The 23,072-nt window shown below is 54.5% G+C and overlaps 1 protein-coding gene across 10 annotated transcripts in view; it reads left to right on the top strand.

The window, feature by feature from the left end:
* Window positions 1–23,072, top strand: part of ZMIZ1 (zinc finger MIZ-type containing 1) — a 242,465-nt gene that overhangs the window by 12,862 nt on the left and 206,531 nt on the right. For 2 of the 10 annotated variants that reach the window (XM_086381788.1, XM_086381786.1), the window contains exon 2: window positions 15,867–15,985. The exons of the other annotated variants lie outside the window; for them this stretch is intronic. The gene's annotated coding sequence lies outside the window, so the exon portion shown is untranslated. The remainder of the gene's footprint in view (window positions 1–15,866; window positions 15,986–23,072) is intronic. 10 annotated transcript variants of the gene reach the window in all.

The following is a 23,072-nucleotide window of genomic DNA, read 5'->3' as shown; positions in this document are numbered from 1 at the left end:
TGGCATTGCGTGCCGACAGTGCCCGCCTAGGCTGTCAGAGGGGCGAGCCAGTGCCCTGCATGCTGCCCAGTGTCACAGCACTTATTACCATGTGCCGTGATGACAGTGTCAGCACAGAAAGGCCTTGGAGATTATCCAGGCCAACCCTCTCATTTAGCTGCTGGGTCTGACCTCAGAAGAGACAGAGGCCTCCCCAAGGTCACAGAGCAAGTCCTTGGCTTGGAGAACTGGAGCTAAAACCCAGGCATCCTGACCATCAGCGTGTGCCCATCCTCCGCCTTGTCATTGGGCAGAAACCTTTTGCTGACTGAGACTCAGAGGGAAGCCCCACTGTGGCTGTGGTAGTGACACCTGGTTCACCTGGGACCTACCATCCTCATCTCACAGAGCTCCTGGGCCTTGGCTCTCTGGCTGTACTCACCAGAACCTCTGGGTCTCCATGCCCCAGAGACCCAGCTGGCTCCCCGAGCCGAGCAGCCCCCCATTCCCTCCCCGCCCCCCCGCCTACACCGGGGCTGCTGCCCTAATACAAGGCTCTCCCCTTCACTTCCTGACTCAGACAGGGCTGCCCTGCACTCTGCTAGCTGTCACCTTGGCTAGAAACAGTGTCCCACTGGCTAGAACAGGAGCCCACCCGAGACCCCTTGCACAGGTGTCTAGCCTAACTGGCTGCAGAATGTTACCCTGGCCTGGGACCATGGGTTGAATTTGTGACCCTTGTTTCAACCTGGTGCAGTCCCTTCCAGGTCTCTGAAGATGCAAAGATGCCCAGACTGTTGGGACAGCTGGGACCTGGGCAACCAGCCTATCTTATCCCTGTCTCATCCCCATTTCCCAGATTAGGAGACTGAGGCCCAGAGAGGGAAGGAAGCTGGCTGCAAAGCCAGCAAGGTACTAAATCCTCCATGTGAGCCAGCCTGGCCTCCTTCCATCGCCCGCTCCCCGAGGCTAATTCCTTGGATTGCCCAGGTCGAGCGAGTGTGTGTGGAACAGGGACACGCAATGAATAGCAGCTGCTGCTTTCCCTTCAGGGCTTGTCCAGACCCTGAGGCCAGGCCCTGCTTCCCTTCCAAACCTGGGAGCCCGTGCGCTGGGAGGGCAGCACCTGCTGCCTGCTGCCAGCCTGAGAACCAGGTTTCCTGGCCGGTCTGGAGCCTCCAGTGTTCTGTCCCTGAGGGTACAAGGCCTGGGATCTTTCTGTGCCTCCCCTTGCCCTGCTCTTTAAGAAAGATGGATTACTCGATGACCCTGTATGCGAGACAGCAAAAGAGACACAGATATAAAGAACAGACTTGTGGACTCTGTGGGAGAAGGCGAGGGTGGGATGAGTTGAGAATAGCATTGAAACATGTATATTACCATATGTGAAATAGATCGCCAGCCCAGGTTTGATGCATGAGACAGGGTGCTCGGGGCTGGTGCACTGGGATGACCCTGAAGAATGGGGTGCGGAGGCCGTTGGGAAGGAGCTTCAGGATGGGGGACACGTGTACACCCACGAAAGCTGATTCATGTCAATGTATCGCAAAACCACTGAAGTATTGTAATTAGCCTCCAATTAAAATAAATTAATTTTTTAAAAAAAGAAAAGCAAAAAAAAAAAAAAGAAAGATGGATTACTTATGCATTCGTCAAGTTTGTTGAGCACCTACTATTTGCCAGGAACTATTCCAGACCTTGGAGATCTAGTGGTGAACTTGACAGAGGCCCACTGCATTCTCGTAGGTGAGACAGTCAGCAAGTCTACAGCTTAATGTACAATGTCATGCCGAGTTAGGGTAAGTGTTTTGAGGAAAACAGAGGATAAGGTGATACAAGGAGATGAGAGAATTGGGCTTCTTTAGATAGAGTGATCAGGAAAGGCTTCTCTGAAGAGGCCTACCTTTGAATAGATATCTCAGGGAGATAAGGGAGTGAATCCCATAAGCATTTGGGAGAAAAGCACTCTAGACAGCAGGAACAGAGTGTGCAAAGACCCTCTGGCATACTCTAAGACAGGCAGGGAGGCCAGTGTAACTGGATGGAGTAGGATCAGGAGGAAGATAGGAGAGGAAGTGAGCAAGGTGGTCAGGGACCAGGTCACAGAGGGCCTTATGGAGCCCAGGAAGGGCTTCTGACCTCACACTCAGTAATTTGGAAGTCATTGGAGGATTTTAATTAAAGGACTGAGACTATCTGGCATATCTTCTAAAAAGATCCCTCTGCCTAGTGAGCTGAGTATAGATTCTAGGAGCCAAGGGTGGAAACAAGGAGAGCAACTGGGCAGCTTTTACAGGAACCCACATGAGGATGCTGGTGACTTTGACCAGAGTAGTCAGTGGCGTTAGTGAGATGGATGTTAGTAAGCGGATGTTAGTGGATGTATTTGAGTGCCTAGAAGCCCACTGGGAATGCCTGCCGATCTCTGCCAAGCAGGCTGAGGGCTCGGGACTGGCAAGCTGGCCCAGATCTCCGAGTCCTGTGGGTACGTGCACTTTTTCTTTCGTGCTTGTCACCTCCCATGAAACTATAAACTGTTTGTCATAAAGTGCCCAATGAGCAGTTGGGAAAATAGAGGCATGGGGAGGTGTTTCTCACACCCTAGTCTGCACTTGTCACTTAGCACCTGGCTCCCATCCTGGTTGTCTTGCATTCGCCTTCTGCTTTCATACCCTCTGCTCTGCACCGTCACTTTCTAACACGCCATCACCCGCAAGCCCTGGCACCCTTGCCTATATCAGTCCTTACCCAGTCCTACCTGGTGAACTCCTCTGCGTCCCTAAGAGCCCAGCTCCAGAGCTGCCACCTCTGACCTCCCTCCCCTGGATGCTTTCCGACCCTAGGGTTTCTTCCTCCACTGAAAATTCTCCTGTTCCTCTCTCTTCTGCCCTCTGTTGCCTGTGATCCACCAGAATGGGTACTGGGTCTGTGCCTCCCCCTTTAAGCCCCCTCTTTCCACTCTAGGTCCTCACAGCCTGGCCCAGGACTGGCACAGAGGAGGGAACACAAACATCGCAGTGTATTCCTGGAGCAATAGCTGGTCACCATGGAAACAAGGAAGTGTTGCAACTTCCCTGACTGTGGAGGTTGGGGTCACAGCAGGTAGCTCTGTCCTGGCCCCAAGGGTCAACCCATGATGACCATCCTGGGATTCTTACTGATTCAACGTCATCTTCAGCAGGTCCTTTCCCATCCCGGGGTCTCAGTTTACCGGTCAGTGACATGGGGGCACTGGGACTTCTTGGCTCGCTGAGGTCGTTTCCACCCTGGACCTCCGATTCTGCCTTGTAACCACAGGCAGGCCCTTCGCCCTCTTTAGGCCTCCAGTTCCCTATTCTGTTCCTGTCTCTCCTCCAAGAGGATAACCTGTCTGAGTCAGGCCACTCCAGAATCCCAGGGTGTACATGGCCAGGAAGCCCTTGATAACTAAACTGGGATTCGTGTGACTTACAGAGACAGCAGGAGGGAAGTCCTGCCTCCCAGATGGCAACAGGGGCAGCGAGGGGTGGGTTTCACTCTGGTCTGAGCCTGTGCAGGCCCCTGGGCCTCCTTCCCTTGCCTTGAAGGTGACCACAGCTGGTGTTTGTCAGATGGGCCTTGTCTCCACTGGCTGCCACCCAGCATACTGGTGTTGAGCAGGGCTGGTCCTGGGCGGCCCCAGAGACTGCCCGCAGCAGGGTGAGTGGGTGGACAGTGCCTTCTCACTATGACTCTCTTTTCTCCACTTCATTACTTAGAAGCCAAGAGTTAGCCAAACACAAAACCGCAGCCTGGCTGCTGGCACCCTTCATGGCCTTGCAGCGTCTGAGTGGGGTGGTTCCAGGGCTTGGTGACAATCAGGCAGGGCCCAGACCAGTGAGACCAAGGATCTGAGATGCCCAGTAAGGGCCTGACCCAGAGCCAGGTCTCCACCTGCCACTAGTCTCAGTGGGCAGAGGGCTCAGGCTTCCCAGGTGGCTTAGTGGTAAAAGAATCTGCCTGCCATTGCAGGAGATGTGGGTTCAGTCTCTGGGTTGGGAAGAGCCCCTGGAGGAGGAAATGGCAACCCACTCCAGTATTCTTGCAGGAAAATCCCATGGACAGAGGAGCCTGGTGGGCTACAGTCTAGAAGGTCTCGAAGAGTCAGACATGAATGAGCAACTGGGCTTGCCTGCAGGCAGAGGACTCAGCCTGGACCAGTCCACCTCAACTCCCGCCTGACACTTAGCAGGGGGTTGGTCTTTCCCATCAGGCCCGTAAGGAGGAACCTGGGATGAGAGGGCCTCTGGGGCTCTCCAGGTCTGCTTGCTCATCTGTAAAATGGGTGGAGAGCACCGCCTCCCAGGGCGCCAGGAGGGGAGGCCGAGGAAGGTAGTTTGTACTCAATAAAAACTCTTACTGGATTGCCAGCAGACTTCAGCCGGAGGGATGCCCCTGTAAACATCTTTTTCAGGAAATGAAAGCCGGAAATTTTTTAAGGTTGAGAATCTGGTGCCGTGTGGAAATACCTCCCCCTCTGTGTCTATGTGGTTTCCAGTGGTTGGGAACTCATGTAGCCAACCAGACGTGCATTCCCTGCCCAGCACTGCTCTGATGTTGGGCTGACTAGCATCCTCAGGGCAGTAAGGGGCCCCGGAAAATGGCTGTGATCAGAGTCAGGAGACCCAATTCCCATCTCCACCAGGGAGCCACTTGGTGGCCCTGAGTCTGCCCTCGGTTTCCCTGTGTGTGCATTGAGGCCTTTTCTAGCTAGGACTCTTGAAGAAGTCTGTTTGAGTATTTGTACCTCCTGGGTAGGCAAGGCTGTCTGTACAAGCCCCCTCACCCCCCACCAACACTGACTATGATCATCTCCCCTCTACTCACAGAGTTCTCCCATTTGTAGAACAGGGATCTGTCCACAGGGCTTTGGACATTGTTGTGGAGACTGGCATAAAGTCTCTCAGCTTCTCCTTCTAGCACATCTCAGTTTTATCATTGCCTCCTCCCGGGGGTCTCTCAGGTGCTCCCCTTTACTCCCCTAGCCCTCTGCATTCTCCCTGACTGGACTGCCACCTTCGTGAGGGTACCAGCTTGGTCTCATTCCTGCATCCCAGACAGCCTGGAGCAGCCAAGGTGTTCAGTAAAGCTCAGATAGAAGGATAAGGAAATAGAAACCCTCAGTTATCCAGAAAGTACCAGTTTTCTCAGCATATGGGTTTCACTCAGCTATGTTCAATTGCTGATGTTTTGCTCAGGATATAGGATCCTTTAAAAAAAAAATCTAATTTTTAATAAGCTCCAAGGCCAGAATTGGGCTTTCCTGGTGGCTCAGACAGTAAAGAAGCTGCCTGCCATGCAGGAAACCTGGGTTCAATCCCTGGGCTGGGTTTTGGCGAATCCTTGTCTTTCAAAACTGGTGCTTTCTGACTTGTATGCTGCTGCTGCTGCTAAGTTGCTTCAGTCGTGTCTGACTCTGTGTGACCCCATAGACGGTAGCCCACCAGGCTCCCCCATCCCTGGGATTCTCCAGGCAAGAACACTGGAGTGGGTTGCCATTTCCTTCTCCAATGCAGGAAAGTGAAAAGTGAAAGTGAAGTCGCTCAGTCATGTCCAACTCTTCACGACCCCATGGACTGCAGCCCACCAGGCTCTTCCGTCCATGGGATTTTCCAGGAGAGAGGACTGGAGTGGGGTGCCATCGCCTTCTCCCTCTGACTTGTATAGTTGCATGTATTCACATTGTTTGAGCAGCTACTATCTCTTTTTTGAGTTACATAGAGTAAATAATCCCATTTCTCATTTCTCATGCCAAGAAAGCAAGGAAGGTTAGTAAACATTCTGCTTTGGTTGTTCTTTGTTATGTTTCTACCTTCAGGGACTAGGTTTTATCTGTCTGTTCCTCCCTTCCGAACTCCAGGTCTCCGATACACCATGCGCTTGCTCAGTGCATTGTGTCTGTTGGGACCGTCGTGTTTGATCATACATGTTGTGCACTACACAGCTTAGGAGCGCTCACAGTGTAGTCCCCACAGATTACACATTTATTAAGTTCTGGTGGATAGTGGGGAAGTGTTTTGCGAAAGGGGAACCTTGTTCTAGTTCTTGTAAAGCCACTGTCAGGACTAGGAGCTAGGGACTCTCAGGACTAGGGACTGTCATTGGCCCATTGCCCCAGCTGAAACTTGGGAGTCATCGCTGGCTCCTCCCTAGGACTGCTACCTATGACACTGGGTTTCCATGTCCCTGCTGCGCTGCCCAGAACTTGGCCTGTGGGAGTATGTAGTCAGGGAACTGACACCTCAGACTCCACCTTCCAAATGTTTCCAAAGTCACCTCTCCTTTCCACTCTTATGAAGCAGCCTTTCCCTCCAGTGTCTGCCTCCAGCTTCCCTTCTGTCCTCTCTCTACTTGGCCACCAGCATGACCTTAATATAAGGCACCTCTGATGCTGTCACCTCCGCTACTCTACTTAAAACTCCTTTGTAGCCCTCTAGCACCTACAGCCCGGCTAGAGATGCCACATCTCTAGATGCTAGATGTAGGAGGTGCTACAGCACCTACTCAGGGCCCTTTGGCCCCAGCTGAACTTCCCCTTGTGTGTGCTTTACATATTCTGTTCTCTGCTCTGTCTGCTTGGTGAACTCCTAGGCATCCTGCAAAGCTCTGCTCAAGGTGGAGCTTGCCCTCATGCACCAGCTAGGTCAAGGAGGTGGGTCCTCTGCCTTTGCCCCAGTTTCCCCAGCACTGTTGCAGCCCTCATCTGGCAGGATCCCAGCTACCTTCAAGGTGCCCTATCCACATACAGGCTCTGACTCCCTGATACCCAGCACCAAGCTTGGCATGTAGCAGACATTCCAAAATGCTTGTTAAAGAGGCAAATAAATAAATGATGGCTATACTTTACACAGAGTTGGTAGGTTTTGTGGTTTGGAGATAAATATAAATTGTTGTTGCTGTTTTCATCTCTCAGTCGTGTCCAACTCTTTTGCGACCCTGTGGACTGTAACCCACCAGGCTTCTCTGTCCATGGAATTCTCCAGGCAAGAATACTGGAATGGGTTGCCATTTCCTTCTCTAAAGGATCTTCCTGACCTGGGGATTGAACCTGTGTCTCCTGCATTGGCAAGCAGATTCTTTACCCCTGAGCCACCAGGGAAGTCCAAATATAAATGCATAAATATACAAACATATATACATATATATATTTGCATTTTAGGTGGGTGTCTTAGAAGAGACTTGCATGCTTTGCTTGAGAAGGAATTGAGTAACTTCAGTCCCAGAGTCCCAGCTGCCCCGTGTACATGGTCTGACCCCTCAGTCACTTCTTTTGGGTCCCCCACTCAGCAACCCACTCCAGTACTCTTGCCTGGAAAATCCCATGGATGGAGGAGCCTGGCAGGCTACAGTCCATGGGGTCGCAAAGAGTCAGACATGACTGAGCGACTTCACTTTTTCCTTCTTCACTCCCTCAACACTCCACTTAGAGCCAGAGGGGTAGCTGGCCTGAGTGGTTTTGCCCAGGGTTGCCGCCCTCCTCGGCTTGGCTTCCTGGGAGAATTGGCTCAGCATCAGCCTGGCCGGGCCTCAGGGCCTCTTGGGCAAGACTCCCTGGGCAGGGCCAGGGGCTGGAGCCTCATCCATGCAGCCTACGCACCAGGCCAGTCTGCGGCCGAATGAGCTCCAGCTTGCCACGGAGCTGGGGGCGGGCAGGAGGGAGGGACATCCTCTGTCGGGTGAACATGGGTGTCCGGGCCTGCCGAGGCACATCCCAGTGCTCTATTGGTTAGAGGCACTGAGCTGGGAGTTGCCAGGTGTCAGCCAGAGAGTGACAGGGAGGGAGACTTTCCTGGGACTCGGCCCCTGCAGCAGAGCGGAGGCTGCAGGAGGTTTGGGATCCCCAGACCTGTCTGACTGCTGTCTGTCCCTTCCCTGATGATCTTTTCACTACCTCAACTCCGGCAGCTCCTGGGGTCCCGGGGAGGCTGGGTGGGCCACGGGCAGGTGATTTCTCTAAGCCAAGACTGAGAGCAAAATTTCTTTTTAGCTATCCCCATTGCAAATACTGAGTTGGCCAAAAAAATCATTCGGGAGAAGATATTACAGAAAAACCCGAACAAACTTTTTGGCAAACCCAATACGTTTTAATCCATACTCAGTTGAGGCAAAGCTCACATCCTTGGAAATACCCACTGCGCACCAGGCATGGTTATTTGGGACCTCACAGTTGTTACAACAACCCTCTGGAGTGGGTAGTGTTATCCCCATTTTAACCAGGCAGAAGCTGGAGCTCAAAGAGGTGAAGTTGCTTCAGGCCCCACAGCTCTTAATACCAAGGCAATGCTGGTCTCTTTCTCCCTCCATGTGAAAGTGAAAGTGTTAGTCTCTCAGTAGTGTCCAACTCTTTGTGACCCTGTGGACTTTAGCCCACAAGGCTCTTCTGTCCATGGAATTATCCAGACAAGAATACTGGAGTGGATTGCCATTTCCTTCTCCAGGGGATCTTCCTGACCCAGGGATCAAACCCATGTCTCATGCATTGCAGGTGGATTCTTTACCAGCTGAGCCACAAGGGAAGCCCAAGAATACTGGAGTGGGTAGCTTATCCCTTCTCCAGTGGATCTTCCTGAGCCAGGAATCGAACCGGAGTCTCCTGCATTACAGGCAGATTCTTTACCATCTGAATCTATTAATACCAAGGGGATGTTGGTCTCTTTCTCCCTACAGATGGCCACTTCTAGAATTTTCTTATCAAATCCTTCCCTGCTGGGGTGAGTAACCCTGCTGAATAACCCGATGGGCATGGTTACCAGCCTCTAACTGGGGAGCCTGGGAAGTTTCCTAGGTGGGCACGTCTCTAGGGAAAGTGGACAGATGGCCAGAGAGCCTGGAGCCTCTGGTAGAGTTCATTGCCACCAAGGAGAGAATCTCTGTGGCCCATGGGTAGAACACTGGCATGCTGGATCCTTCTCCCCCACACAGCTGGATGCCAAATGAACCCGCTGCAGTGAAGGAAAATGTACCCTGTGGTACTCCTGTAAGCACAGACTGAGGGCCATAGCATTGTCAGAGAAACCCAGATGCCGCCCGTGAACCCAGCACTGCAGGCGGGAGCGTCCACTCAACTTTCATTCTTGAACTTGTTTAAGGTGTTTATTGATTTCCTCTTGGCTGGTTTCAGCCCAGTGCTGTTGGAGTCCCTCTTCATGCCAGGGGAAGCAGTGAACTGTTCTCCCTGAGCCCTGAAAACCTAGAGGACTGCGATATTGGATCAGACGGGGGTTAGATGGAAATTGGCAGTGCTGGGCCCCGTGGGCACTTGGGGTGCTTTCTGCATGCTCCTGAAGGTGGAACCTGACTCAGGGCATGTCAGTTGGGTGTGCCTTCACCTGTCAGTGGGGACAACCCTCTGCCTTTGGAGACCTGCCATGCACATCACCTCTATGGACTGTCCTTGGCACAGGGCACCCTCCACCCTTTCCCAGCACAGGGCCCGGAGCAGCCACCTTCTTCATCCCTCTCCCAAGCTTGTGTCTGTGTGTGCGCACACAGGACTTCCTGGTTTTCGGAAGGGAAGGGGGACAGGTGGCAGAGAGACAGGATGAGCCCGAGTGTAATTTTATTTCTGTGGTTCGCCTTTCAAGCTGTCACGGTAAATCTATTTTACTTGTCACTTTGTAAATCATTATGCAGGATTAAGCCTTTTACCAGCTTTTAGGGCTTCTGCAGCCATCGACAGCCCCCGCCTTCCCCATCCAGCCTTCTGAACACCCCTGGCTGCGCTGGGCACTGGTCCCTCCGCTGTTTCTTCAGGCGGGGTTGGTTCCAACGACAGTGGAAGCTGGGAGACAGCTGGCCCATTGCTGACTTTAGCAGTCCCATTTCACTGACCGGAAAACAAGCTCAGGGAGAAGAGCAGGGACTCCCAGGCCCAGTGTCCAGGGTACTCAAGTGTTTCTGCTGCCCCTGAAGCAGTGGAGAGGGAGGCTGCTTGGGGAACCTGGGACACTGCAAATGGAGGGTTTTCCTCATCACCCCAGGGGTTTGGAGCCCCCTCACCCCACCCTGGCCATGAGACCCACAGAGAGCGCAAGCACGGAAGAGGTTTTTAAAGGAAGGAGGTTCTGCTTGGAGCCAAAGAAGAAGCTTCTACCCACTTCTGGGGTGCAGGGACACAAGCTTGGGTGACAAGGAGCTGGACATGGGGTATGGTCTGAGGCCCCCACACTGGCATGTAGCACTCCATTTAGTTCTCTAGAAACCCATGCACTTCTCCAGAGAAGGCTTCAGGGTGGAAGAACAATGAAACCATTCGTTGAGAGGCTCAGAGCTGCAGACAGTGGCCAGGCCCACTGGGCCAAGAGCCAGCGGTGTGTGGTGGTGCACTTCCCATCGCCGGCCCATCTGGAGAGGCCTGCTCAGAAAAACAGAAAACAAAAAGGCCCCACCCACAAGGCTGACATGCATTTCAGGAGCTGAGGTTTCGGGGGCACTGGCTTTGAGGGGTGGGGGATGTGCATGCCCCAAAGAGCCCTGCCAGGTCAGGCTCAGCCCTCTCTCTCCCTGCCTTTTCCATCAGGGTGGACTGGCCTCCCCACCACCACCCCCCAGACCCAGGCCACGGGGCTTCCTTCTTATCGCTTGCGTTCGGCTCTTCTTCCTGCCTTTGTGCTGGTAGAGGCCCCGGCCTTGTGGGGCAGCATTCACCCACACTGCTCCCCTCACACCCCAACCCAGACCTCCTTTGTCTTACTTGTAATCTGACAGGTGAGTCACTCACCTGTAATTTCGTCCCAGCAGGAGGCCTGCTGGAGCATCTCCTTACGGTAGGGCCCCATGCTTGGCATAGTGAGGGCTCCTGATGGGGAACAAGAGCCTAAACCAGGCAGTGGGCCCATCGCTTCCTGCTTCCCTGTCACAGCGCCCCCCGCCCCACCCATGCTAGGTGCCAACTGCTTGATTATGTTCCCATTTCTAGACATGAACTCCTTCTAGAAAGCCAGAACCCCATTTCCTGTATCCCCTAGCACAGTTATCAAGGAGATGGCATGGGCAGAAGAGCACAGGCTAAGGCAATATTTCTTGAATGGAAGGATGGCCAAACAAAATTCCTGAGACTCTGACTTCAGTGAGTTTCAAGGTCTAATTGTAAACTAAGCCTTGGCTATTTGACAGAACAGGAATGATACCTACTCAAAGTACCAGGGAAATCCAAGAAGTTCCAAAGAGACCTTGGAACAAATGAGCAATGAGAACGGGCTAAAGCAGTCAGGGAGGGGCTCCTGGGGGAGGGGACATTTAAAGGCAGTGTTGAAAATGCAGAGACTTTAGCTAGAACAAGGCGAGGAGGAAAGGGGGAGAAAGGGCACTTCTGGGAGGCAGAAAGGTGTGAAGAGAGGAAGACAGGTGTGCACGCCCCAGGGGCCCGGGATTCCGGGGAAGCGCAGCCAGTGCCTGTGTCTTCAGGGGAGTTACTGAGGCCAGGTCTCCAGCGATGTCTGGAACCTCAGCGAGAAGGCAGTGTTGGGAGGAGACCCTTACTGTCTCCTCCCAAGGAGGCAAGGGAGGTCAGGGAGCGGTAGCATTTGAGGAGAGTAATCAGGAGGCAGAGAACTGCTTGGATTGGAGGGAGAGACTGGAATCTGTTTGTTAACACAGGTGGAGTCCCTCAGCTGCATCTCAGGGCCATCCCACCTGTGCTGGGTGGGAGGGCTGGTGGGGATGGGGCCCAGGGGACTGGCTCCTCCTTCAGCTGGGCCCTCCACACTGAGCGGGAGAGGAGGTGAAAGCAGCCGGTGTTTCTGAAGGTCTAAGTCCAGGCTGGCCCAGCCGTCCCCTCATGGGGTGTCATGGCCCCGAGTCTCTGCCCTCAACCGGCAGAGTGGGGAGATTTAACAACCACAGCCTGTCTGCCCAGCTGCTATGAGGAGTAAATGAGGTGCACGGAGGGGAAGGTCTTTGGGAGCTGACATCATCCATCAGGTTTCATCCCATTCGGGAAAATCGGTGGCTGCAGTGGCATGGCTATTTCAAGGCTGCTGGTTTCATTACCAACAAGCTGTGTGACCTTGGGCTGGATACGGCCCTTCTCCAGGCCTCAGCTTTCTCCTCCATAAAAGGGTCCATCCTGGTAACCCCTGTCTCACCAGGTGCTAAACGTTGCATTGAATGCATGCCACATGCACGGTTGCTGGTGTTCTCTGCTAGGAGACTGAGGCTTGGGTGTCCCTCTGTGGGCAGGGCCCACATTGCCTGCCAAACCCAGTTGTCACGACAGCTTCACGCCGCCTCCTTGTAACCTCCACCAAGAGCTTCCAGTTCACATCTTGATCTCTGGTGACTTCTAGGTCCATATTGCGGAGAAGGCAATGGCACCCCACTCCAGTACTCTTGCCTGGCAGATCCCATGGACGGAGAAGCCTGGTAGGCTGCAGTCCTTGGGGTTGCTAAGAGTTGGACATGACTGAGCATCTTCACTTTTCACTTTCATGCATTGGAGAAGGAAATGGCAACCCACTCCAGTGTTCTTGCCTGGAGAATCCCAGGGACGGGGGAGCCTGGTGGGCTGCTGTCTATGGGGTCGCACAGAGTCGGACACGACTGAAGCGACTTAGCAGCAGCAGGTCCGTATCGAGTTCACTTGCACTTCCTGTCCACCCCCTGGAGGCCCTTTGATAGTCTAGCAGGTAACGAGTTCCTATCAGTCCCCTGTTATCCCTCAGCAAGCCTTGTGCAAGGCGTGTGCCTCTAAGTGATGCTCACGGCTCTGTGGCCATCCCGACACAAGCTGGTCACATAGTTCGCTTTTCTATGAAACACGGAGAGGTTTTTTTTAAAGAACAGATTGTGTGTTTCTGATAAAAGAGCCCTTGAGAGAGTGAAGAGATAGGGTACTGGAAAGAGCACCCCCAAAGCTGTTTGTGATGCAGGCATTCGAAGGGCTGAGTGGCCACCCCACAGGAGAAAGGCTCCTGGGGGCTCACTTTACACTTTAAACCGAGGATGAGAGGGCAAAAGGGGCCATCCTGAAGTCACCTAGCAAGTGTGACTAGGTGGCACTTGCAAGCTTCAGATAGTAATGATTGTATTCCTCTTCACCACCACCACCACCTCATTCAGAAGATTTACCAGTGTTCAGCACTGTGCCAAGCAGCTTATATACATTATCTCATTTAATTCTCCAAAGAACCCTATAAGGGAGAGACTATTTTTTATCCCCCTTAACATACACATGGACTTCCCTGGTAGATCAGTGGTAAAGAATCTGCCTGCCAATGCAGGAGATGTGGGTTCAATCCCTGGGTCAGGAAGATTCCCCTGGAGAAGAAAATGGCAACCCACTCCAGTGTTCTTGGCCTGGGAAATCCTGTGGACAGAGGAGCCTGCTGGGCTACAGTCCATGGGGTCACAAAAGAGTCAGACACGACTGAACAACAACACACACGTGAGCACACACAGTGATGCTCAGAGGGATTAAGGCCACAGAGCTGGGAACGTGTCAGGGGCAGAGTTTGAACACAAGTCTCAGAGCCTGGAACTTTCTCTCCCACTGCTCTCATTGACCCCCCTTCGCCCACCCTGAACGCCTCTGCACGGCCTGTCCCCGGGCCAGTCCCCGTGAAGCTAAGAGAAGACATCTTCCTCTTTCTAGGAGGTGTGGGACTTTCTGTATTGAGCAGATAAAAGAGCCCGTTTGGGATGATTTTTATCAGCTTGAGCAAGCCGGTTTGACTTACAGGAAGAAGCCAATTTGCATTTTGGGAAAGAGCTGAGTGTAAAGGCCGCGGTGAGCGCCGGGTGGATTTATAAATAAACAGTCGGCCGAGAGCATGGTGTGTCCCCAGTCGCACAATGCTGGGCTCACGTTGACACCACAGGCCATTCCACACGTCACAGCTGTCCTTTGGACAGAAAGGGCCTAATTGAGTAAGAGCTCACTGTTGGAAACGCCACGGAATCCGTCCCCCAACCTGGCTTCCTCAGGCACAGGCCAGCCGGAGGAGGTCGGCTGCAGCCGGGCCTGTTTACCGAGGCCGCTGGCATCACCTGCCGGGTGCAGAGCCCGCCGGCAGTGACACCGGGCGGCCCAGAAGGCTGCGAGCGTGGGGCCGGGCCGCCTAGAGAGAGGCGCGAGGGCCAGGTTCCAGGCGTTTGGCTGAGTGGCACAGGGTTACCAGACGGCCTCCCGCCTGGGTCCAGACCCTTGCTCTGCCCAGCAGTCTTTTCTCTTTCTGGAGACTTAATTCTTTGGCCGTGAAATTGGTAGTACTCTCCTCCCAGGTTGCTTTGAGAATTAAGTGAGGCGAGGTTCACAGTGGATTTATCTCTTGTCCCTGCCCTACATGGGATAACTACGTGATCTGGGGCACATCCAAGGCCTTTGGATGGGGCTTGGAGGCTGCTCGGGGGGTGGACCTTTGGTCCAGAGAGGCTGCTCCCTCCACATGGGGCCCAGGAGCTTGACTCTGTGATATACAAGGATTCATACCCACGTCCTTCCACCGGTGGCACCTCAGGTGTTTCCATGTCCGATCTGAGCACCTCAGTTTTCCAGGGTATGAGGTGGGGAGACTGGGACTTATTAGGATGAAACACAATGTCTGGTTAGTGCTTAGTGTGGAGCTGGGCACATGGGAAGTGCTCATAAATAAATTATACTGAAATATTCATCTCAGTAGAAAATCTATTTTCAAAACAGAACACTACCTATCGAGTCACATTGTGATTTAATCTCAGGAAACACTAAACAACGCCAATAACCATAATACCGGTAGTTAGAAGGCCACCCCTGCAAGGCCCACCCGTTGGCCCCGTGAGCATTTGGAGCCTTCAGGGTAAGCCCCGTTCGTGGCTGAACATACACCAGTTCTCATCTGGCCTTTCAGCCTTCGGACGTCCAGCTTGCCTCTCTGCTCAGATAAGGATCTCTGTGTCCTTCTTGGCTGACTGCTCTGAGGGCCGCCGGGCTGCTTACCCTGTCTTTGTATTTCACCTGTCTGTCGCCTCGGGGCTGGACTGCACCTAATAATCCTGCCATGTGAACAAGGGCCCTTGGGACCTATTCTCCAAGAGATACTGCCCAGGACCCCTGCACCCCGTGAAGCACCCCCGTCTTCTACAGGGTACAATGGGTGTCTCTCCCTCAGAGTCCGGTCCTCACTGTTCCACATGAGGGGGATCCACATCTCACGGCCACCTGGGGTCCTTGCACCTCAGTCCTCATAGTTGCTTGGAACCCCTGTTGTCTCCTAAGGTCCCGGGGAGGTGATTGGGCAGAACTTGATGCTGTCAGTTACGTGCTCTGATTTGAACCTGGCTCCCGGCCGGACCTCCAGCCCTCAGCTTCCTACTGGCCCTGGGGTGGTGACCAGAACAGATAAGATCCCTGTCTGTGGGGAGCCAGAGGGGAAACAGGTCAAGAGGCTGATAGATGTCCCTTTTATACACGATGATAGGTGCTAAGAAGGAAACAAGTAAAGTGCTGGATGAAGACACAGAGGGTGGGGTAAGAGGCCTCAAGATGGGAGGACCTTTCTGGGGAGGGCCCTGCAATGGTGGGGGTGGGCTGGAGGGCACCTGAGGGCAGAGGAGCAGCTTGTGCTAAAGCAGACCCTGACTCCAGAAATGGCATGTTCTAGAACAGAGAGGAACCTTGTGTGGCTGGAGGAATCTTTCGGGTTTTGAGGCAGGGACCACCTACTACCTTCCATCCTATCTTGGGTCTCCCTCCTGCCCCCAGAAAGCCAGCAGAGCAGCCAGGCCAGATGTGGACCTGAGCCCATATCTGTGTGTGGGTTCCATTCAGGGCAGCTCTCTACTCCAGCCAAGGGGCAGATGACCAGTAACATCAGTGACTACTTCTGCCTTCTGCCGGTTGCCTCCATCTTTGAATGGGAGACCTGACTTCAGTTCCTGATCTTGTCCCCCAGCTCTCCTCTCCATGAGGATCCACACTTGGCCCTCTCTGTCACCTGTCATTTGAGTGACCCCCTGCTCTCACAGAGGAAGACGGCAGAGGGGTGGGAGGTCCATCACCAAGGGTCCCAAGGTAAGCCGAGTTTTCCCACCTGAGGTCAACTTTGGCCCACAAACCTTTCTTTATTTACTTTGGTCTTTGCTCCAGAACTCTGGTAGCAAGCTGCCTGGAATGAAATGTGAAGAACTTGAGATAATAATAAAATCAATTGGACTGTTTCCCCAGTAATTCTAGAGGCTGATGCATCATTAATGTTGGTAATACAGTGCCTGTCAGATCACAAACTTCTCAATAAATGTGCAGCTGGCAAGCTCTGATAGAAATTGGAGGCAAGCAGAGAATGAGATTTGGGGCCTTTGATATATGGGGTGTCAGCCGTGTGGTGAAGTTTTTATCAATTTCTGTCACTTTGGGCCTTTGTGCTCACTACATATGTGGTCTTCATGGCACCTCCGTGTGAGCTGCCTGGATGCTAACTGCCCCCCGACCAGGGTGAGGAGGAACAGCTGCTGGAGGGGCCTTGACATCCAGGCCTGGAAATTACTGAGAGCTGCTCAGGTGACGAGCACAGGCTGGATGGGCAAAGCCAGAGGCCTTTGGGCCTGACCCCATGGGTCACTCAGCCAGTCCACAAGCATTTATTGCGTCCTGTTGGGTCCATGAGACCACTGGGCCCTGCCCTGGGGGCTGCAGGAGCTGCTGTGGAAGTCTACGGCTTGGGGAGCAGGAACAGTCAAGTGGTCATTTCTTCCTGAGATTGTGGGGCAGAAGGCAAGTGGAGAGAAGGCCTAGGTCAGTGGCAGTGTCTGCTGGTAGACAAGTGGGGAGGGGGCATGCTCAGGACCCTGGGGTTGATCAGGGAGTGAGGAGTTTGATGAGGCTAAGCCCCAGCAGCAAGGGAGAGAAGGTTGGAACCTTCCTGGGGGCAGCGTCGCATGGCGATTAGTGCGTGTTCTCCAGAGCCAGCCTTCTGGGGTTGTATCTTAGCTCCCCTTACCACGGGGCAACTCAGAGAAGAGACTCCATCAGGGAGGTGCAGTGGGGGATATAGTAGCAGAACCACCCTCCTGGAGGGATCTTGGGAGCATAATGAGTTAATCCCAGTACAGAGCCTCAAACAGGGCTGGTACCTTGTTTGCACCTGACCAGCACTGGCATTACTTCTGCTCAGTTATCAGTTAACCCTTGGGTAACTGAGAGCCTGACAACTGAGATTCAGAGAGGCAGAGCAGGGCATCCCAGCTCACAGAGCTGGCGGGAGCAGAGCTGCTGCTGAAGCTGGGAGGTGGTGGCATGAGGACGGGGCCTGGGAGGTTGCTAGGTAACCATCTGGGGGTTAGCTCGCAGGTGGGCGGTGGGTGGGCTCAGGTCTTGCTTGCTAGTGGCCTCGGTGGCCTGGGGAGATTCTGAGTGGCCTCTGGGACCTGAGGGTGGAGCTTTGGAGTCTGGCTGCGCAAGGGCTGCCGCTTCTGTCAGATGAGCCATTCTATTTGCACATCCCAGCAGTGGGTTGGGATCCAGATGCTTCTGGGTGCCCCCTGCCAGGGGTCAGGCCCTGAGAGCCAACGGCCTCCTTGACACCCACCCCAGAGCCACGGCCTTGGAAACCAGAGCGAGAGGATCCCTGAGCGGTGGGAAAGATTCGGGGGGTGTTCTGATGCTGCCACAGACCTGTTAGGGACCCACACTGGAGGCCTGGGAGTTGGGTGTGCCTGTGCTCCCCAGAGGCTGGTGCTCCCCGAGGCCCCCTGGGTTCAGGACCCCTCACTCCACTGAACTGGGGCCCCCACAGTCTGCCTTTACCATGTTCCTCCCTCCCGTGACTTCACGGGCACCCCAGGACTTACTCACTGGTTCTGCATTGTTTGCTTTGAGAGGAAGGCAAGGTGGTGAGTTCTCCTGGGGCCTCAGGAAAGAGGAAGCAGTCTTGTTAGATGGGAGTGTGCAGATGACCCAGGGGCCTGTACCACACTACGGGCGAGGAGAGGTGGCAACTGGGCCCAGGTCTGCCCCAGGCCCCTGCCCCTGTCGGAGCCTCCGTGACCCCTGTGGGTCCTCCTGTTGCTGAGCCTGGGGTACTGGCGCTTGCCTGGTTGGGGAAGAAGGCTGGCTCTGCATTTAGCAGGTGACTTGCCCAGAAAAATCCCTCTCCATAACCCTCCCCGCCCCCTGCCTGTGGCTTGGGTTTAGAGGAAGTGTCCCTTTGTGGGAGTGGGAGCTGGGGGTGGGGTGGTTGGGGAAGGCTGAGGGGAAGCTGTAAGGTGCAGTAGCATAAGCGCTTTAGAAGGAGAAGGGGCCCTCTTCACTACCTGGAGGGCCTAGTCCCAGCAGAGCACGGGTGCGAGCTGGTGCCACCCTGATCGAGTCCCACCACTACTGCTTCTATGGCCTTTACAGCCCCTCTGAGCACCGCTCAGCTCCTCTGAGCATCAATTTCCTTATCACCAAAATGGGGGTCCTCATGCCCACCTGATTGGAGGTGTGGTGGGCATACATGTGATGCTCAGAACCTCTTCGTTCCTGAGTGCCAACCTTGTCCCAGACTCTGGTTGACCTGTCCTGGCCTGACCCCAGAAGCTCAGAGCCTCACTAGAGAACAAGACAGGCCTGTGTTCCTACAGCAGGAAGACCCCGTGGCCACCATGAGGGGCCTGCCTTGGGGAGTGGCTCAGGTCAGACTGCAGGGGAAGGGCATTCAGTAAGGCTTCCCATAGGAGGTGACCTTTAAGCTGCACCCCAAAGAATGAGCCAGGGAATGTTCAGCAGAAAAGGAGCAGCGGAGACATGGGGCCTTGGCGGGTGGGAAGCAAGGCTAGGTTGCTCAGCGGGGATCTCATCACACCCTGGAGGGCTTTAAATGCCCTCCGTGCCTTAAAGTTTACCCTTGGTGCAGGGCCAGTGAGAAAAGATTTGGGGTGAAGAGTGAGGGAGCCAGACCTGACTGATAGAATGATCACCATGGGGGCTGGCTGGAGGGTGTCCTCACAGGGGCCCTAAGGCGGCCTGGCTGCCTAGCGAAGGGGTTGCCTAGTGCTGGCTGGGCCTGGCTACAGCAGTGCTGTATGAAGGCTGGATGGTGGTTGGTGGTGGTTTTCAAGGGGAGTGAATTCAAGCACCAAGGGGTGGGGGAGGGGTGCCCTTGGTCCTTGGGCTTCTGCACCACAACCCTCAGGCACTGCTTAACTGCGCAGGTGCTGGGCCTCACCCCAGCATGTGGAAACCGGGTTGAGAACTGCAGGTCTGATGAGGAGCACAGAGGCAGGGTGTCTGAGGGGGTCCCAATAGGACAGGAGCCTCTGAAGGGAAAGAGTGGAGCTGATTGCAAACTCTTGAAAGGATACAGGGAGGAGCTGCACGGGGTGGAGTGGGCTGGGCAGAGGAGAGAAGAAGAGTTAATCAGCAAACAGGCACAGAGTGCCCTTCCTGTGCCAGCCCTGTAGGTGACAGGGGTGGGCAGCCCTCCTGACTGTCCAACCAAGGCAGGCACACAGCACTGGCTACATACTGAGCTCACACTACCGGAGAAGGCGGCAACTGACTCAGTCGTCCGAGATGAGTGGAAAATTCCCAGGTCAGGAAGTGAGGGAAAAGCATCTGAGGCATAGGGAACAGAACTTGCAAAGACTCAGAGTACCAGAGCAATGTTGTCAGAGGAACGCAGCCCTGAATTTCAGGCTAGTGGGCCTGGACTAAGTTTCCATCTAGGGACAGCAAGTCAGCCAGACTCCCTAAGTCAGAGAAGAAAGGCCTGAGCCTGTGAGATCTTGGAAGGCCTGAGGTCCTTATCCTGGTGGGTGTTTGAGGGTGAGGGGGAGTCATCGGTGCTTGCTGGGCTCTCCCTGCCCGAGAAAGGTGACAGCGCAGTGTGCCAGCCCTCTGACAGCCTGTGTGTTTCTTTCTGGCATGACCACATTCATGGGAGCTGGGGAGTCAGAGAAGGGCCTGTTTGTCCAGAGGGAGAGGCTGCCTCTAGGCAGGTGACTGGCACCTGCCCCACCAGTGCCAAAGTCCATCTGAGTACACCAGGGCAGGGAGGGAGGGTGGCCAGGTGATAGCCTTCTTGGCAGGTGTGCCCTGTCATCCTGCGTGAAGACAAACCAGGGGGCCCCAGGGGCCAGCACCGTCCCCTCCTCCCAAAGACACACACACACATACACACACACTCTGAAGATGTACCATCAGCCCTCCCCACTCTGAGGACATGACATGAGGAACCAGGAAGGTGTCAAGTACTGACCCCCAGTTGCCACAACATACAGAGGTCACTGAGGACCAGAGAGGGGAGGTGACCCGCTCCAGGTCACACAGCAAGTTAGACCACCACCAGTCAGCTCCCAGGCTCCCCCATGGCACCATGGCCCCAAAGCTTTGGGAGGAACTGACTGGACCCCCACATGGCTCAGGATCTGGCCACCTTCTCTTTGGCTCCTGTGTTAGCTGTGTCTCCAAGCCCCGGGAAGAGGGATTGTCTGCCAACAGTAAGCACTCTCCTGATGGAATCAGCTTGTGCAGCTTCTTTATTCCCCCCAACCTAAAACAACCCAGGGAATTAAACCCAGAAAAGCTCCGCTCCTTGCGTGTGCTGGGCCAGCATTACCCAGCCCGAGTGTAAGACGTACGTTGGGAAGCGTGGACCTAGTAGAGTCCTGAACCGCTCCTGACAGGGAGGCAGAAATCCCAGTTCTGGAAGCGTGTAAACAGGGTTATTTTTAGCCTTGGGAGGGCTGTGGGTGCAGCAGCGTGACCTGCATTTGGCTCAGCCCCCTCCTCCTGCCCCACCCAGCAGAAGGGGCCTTCTTTGCCCCTCTGCCCTCCCTCCCACCAGCCTCAGGGCTGGGCCAGTGAATTCTAGGGTCCACCAAGAGACTGAGCCGAGTGGGGGAGTCTCAGGGAGGCTGCCCACAGCCAGGAGCTGAGGCCAAGACCAGCTCACAAGGGGGCAGGATGTGGTTTGCAGAGAGGCGACATTTCATGTTACAAGAGAGATACTGGAGCCACACAGTTTCATGCTTTGTTCTGTGGGTTCTTAGTCCCTAATCCTTGTCCCTTCCCCAGTCTGGGCGTCAGGAGGCCTGGCCCCAAAGGAACGTGCTGCCACTGTCGCCTTGGTGTGCTCTGATGGGTGTGACAGCTCTCAGCATCTCATCCACGCCCTCATCTTTGAAGTGGGATCGTTCCCCACCTGGCTGGTGGGAGTTGAGCGTGAGCTTAACAAGGTCGTGGCTGGTCATTCATTCACTCAGCAAACACTCAGCATTGATTTTGTGCCAGACATTCTTCTGGCCACTGGATATAGAACAAGGAGCCAAGCTGATATGGTACTGACTCTCCTGGAGCTAACATCATCAGGGTCGGGGCCAGAGACAGATAATAAACAAGCACTTGCATAAACAATAATCTGCTTACAATGTGCAGTAGAGGAGTAATACAGAGTGATGTGTTAAGGAGTGATTGAGGTGAGGGAGGTGGGCTTCCCGGGTGGCGCTAGTGGTAAAGAGCCTGCCTACCAGTGCAGGTTCAATCCCTGGGTCAGGAAGATCCCCTGGGGGAGGGCATGGCAACCCAATCCAATATTCTTTCCTGGAGAATCCCATGGACAGAGGAGCCTGGCAGGCCATGGGGTCACAAAGAGTCGGACATGACTGAAGTGATTTAGCATGTACGCACACATGGGGTGAGGGAACAGGGCACATATTTAAACAAGAGCAATTAGAAAGGAACCCCTGAGAAACAAAGAAAACAGAGCCAGTCACAGTGGAGAGAGGAGGTGGTTAGAGGGGAAAACAGGTGCACAGGCCCTGGGGCAGGGAAAAGTGGCTGGAGGGTAAGCAGTATACTTGGTAAAATGGGCAGGGGCCAGATGAGCAGGGTATGCGGTCCATGGGAAAGCCTTGGAGAGTACTAAAAACAGGAAAAGATTTGCTTGACAGCTATAGGGAAAAGCAGGAAGGAAGTGAGAATGGGAAGTCAGCGAGGGGCTGTTGCCCTCACCCAGGCAAAGGAGCTGGCGAGTGGTGGGCAGATTAGAGCGCAGGAAAGGTGAACCCATGGAGGTGGCAGATGGTTCTGAGAAGGAGCCTCAGAATCAGGGATGGCTCCTTGACTTTGGGATTTGATGGCTGGACTGTGGGGAGGTGAGGGCAGTTGGTCAGAAGGGGCTGGTGCCCGGAGAGTGGAGGGAGAGGAGGACCTGGGGCAGGGGGAAAGCTCTTCTAGACAATGCACAGGCGACTATCCAAGCTCAAGTGGAGAGGGTCACTTGGGCGAGGGGGCACCCCAGGCCCCAGGCTGGCACAGCTCTCCTCCTCAGGAGCTCTCTGCCAGTCTTGAGCCAGGCTGTGTGGGCGGGTGCTCCCTTGAGGCCTGGCCTGGGGTTTCATCTCAGTGCCTCATGGACAAAGCCCTTCCGGCTGACTGGTTTGGGTGGGGGTGGGCAGCTCCTGCACTTGGTGCAGAGAGGCCTGAAGGCTCAGCCCCAAAGCCTGGGCTGGACGGGCCAGAAGGCACCCTTCTGGGGCATATTGGCATACCTTTGCCTTTGACTGAGCCCTGGGTGTCACTACCATGCCTCGTGCCCAACTGGATTGACTTCTTATTGTGAAGTAGCAGCGGCCCCCCATGTATCTGGATCAGGATGTCCAGGACAGTGGAAGTAGCAACATGCTTAGGATTTCTAACAGCAAACTTGGTTCCCCTTCGTTTTGTCATCGGTCAGCTGTGTGACCCCAAACATGCCCCCTTCCCTCCCATCTCTGGGCCTCGGAATTCCCATCTGAGACACCAGGATGGAGCAGGAGGTCCTCGGGCTCCTATAGCAACAATGCCTCCAGCTTTGATTGCAGAGGTTTGGTATTAGGGTCGTGGTGTGAGCAAAGTCTGGCGGCTGCACTGTGGAAACACTTTACAGGGACATGGGGAGCAGATGAGTGTGGGATAGAGGCTACCAGGAGCCGGAACGCCCGGGCGCCTGTGGAGGGTCGAAGGGCCCAGCTAACCACACCAGCGGTTGTGCCTGCAGGAAGCTCTCTAGACTTTTTAAAGCCTCGGTTTTGCCGTCTGCCAAATGGGAGTGATAAACATCACTGACCTCAGAGGGATGAATAACTGCTGCGGGACCATGCGGAGGCCTCAGCTCAGCCCTTGCTCATGGAAGATCTTC

Source organism: Bos grunniens, chromosome 28 (genome assembly GCF_055505025.1).
Source record: "Bos grunniens cultivar Pamir isolate PY7600 chromosome 28, Bosgru_T2T1.0, whole genome shotgun sequence".
NCBI classification, from domain to species: Eukaryota; Metazoa; Chordata; class Mammalia; order Artiodactyla; family Bovidae; genus Bos; species Bos grunniens.
Note: the sequence above shows the minus strand (reverse complement) of the source record. Positions and strands in the feature narration are given on the sequence as shown.